The following is a 1355-nucleotide window of genomic DNA, read 5'->3' as shown; positions in this document are numbered from 1 at the left end:
AGCGGGGGGGGTGGGGGGGGAGGGGATGAAAACATTGTGCAGCTAGATAGAGGTGGTGGTTGCACAGCGTGGCGCACGTGTTAAGTAGCACTGAGTTGCTCACTTTAAAATGATGAATGGTGGGACATGTGACTCTCACCTCGCTGTCCAGAAGGGAAAGGGGCGGGGGGCTGCAGGTCCTAGCCTCTCCCCTGCAGCCGGACGTGCCCAGGAGGTGGGAATGGGCCCCAGTGGCCTTCAAAAGGGCTGGGTGCACAGGGGCACCGAGACGCTGGGAGGGCAGTGCTGACGGCCCTCTGGCCTCCGAGCTCGCTCAGGCCACCGTACTGGTGCTGTGAGAGCAGCAGAGCGCGCCCTAACCAACACGAAGAGCCTCCAGATTTCACGTGGGCAGAGCAACGGCCTCTCGCTCTCCAGGCCCCAGTAACCACACCGCTCGGCATCCCGCCATTTGGGAGAACCCCCAAACACTGGAACCGGGCCGGGGAGACCATGGAGAGCACCGCGGACCCCGAGGCCAGCGCTGAATGAATGGGGCACAGCCTACGCCAAGGTGGGAAGCTGGATGAGGGCTGCTCGTGCAGGGGTGTGAGAGAGGGAAGGGGGAGGGAGTGTGTGCTGGAGGGAGAAACGGTGGGATGGAGGGAATGAGGTGGCCACCTGACCACGCCCGTCCCTGCCCAAAACTCTCTGGAGGCTCTCAGTGACCCTGACCCATGACTTATTCTAGAATCCTCTCCCAACATTCAAGCAGCCGCACAGCCGGTCCCAGCCCTCCTCCCCTTCTTCGGTTCTGCTCTCTGCATCCTGCAGTGAACGCTGTGCTCTCTCAGACATTTAGCAAAACCTCAGGGGTGCCTCTGTATCCGGCCAGGGACGGCGGTGACAGACGCAACGCCCTGTCCCCATGGGGCGGATGGCCGGTGAGGGAAGACAACAGGAACACGATACAGAGGGGAAATATTGTTCTACGGAACTGTGGGTAGAGGTCAGGGCAAGAAGATAAAGCAGGGAAGGGACTGGGAAGTGGGGTGGGGGCTGTGATTTTAGAGCGGGTGGTCCGCAAGGCGTCACTGAGAGGAGAGTTAGGTGAGAAAACCCATGGAGAAGAGATGGGAGGAGCCATGCAGCTGTGAGGGAACAGCATTCCAGGCAGGGGGAACAGCCAGTGCAAAGACCCAGAGGAGGCGGACGACGCCTGATGGAGCAGGCAGGGTGACTAGAGCCGAGTGAGCGAGGAGAAGGTGAGGGCCAGGGGCGGGGGACAAGGCACAGCGCACAGGGCCTTGGGGCCTCAGGGAGGACAGGCTTTTGCTCTGAGCCAGGCGGGTGGGTGCCCTCTGGCTGCTGGGGGG

At 62.0% G+C, this 1355-nt stretch overlaps 1 protein-coding gene across 1 annotated transcript in view; it reads right to left on the bottom strand.

Annotated features, from left to right (window-relative positions):
* The window catches only part of ADGRL1 (adhesion G protein-coupled receptor L1), a 43396-nt gene that overhangs the window by 22681 nt on the left and 19360 nt on the right, over window positions 1–1355 (bottom strand).

Source organism: Crocuta crocuta, unplaced genomic scaffold, assembly GCF_008692635.1.
Source record: "Crocuta crocuta isolate KB4526 unplaced genomic scaffold, BGI_CrCroc_1.0 scaffold693, whole genome shotgun sequence".
NCBI classification, from domain to species: domain Eukaryota; kingdom Metazoa; phylum Chordata; class Mammalia; order Carnivora; family Hyaenidae; genus Crocuta; species Crocuta crocuta.
This window is presented reverse-complemented; position numbering and strand designations above follow the sequence as displayed.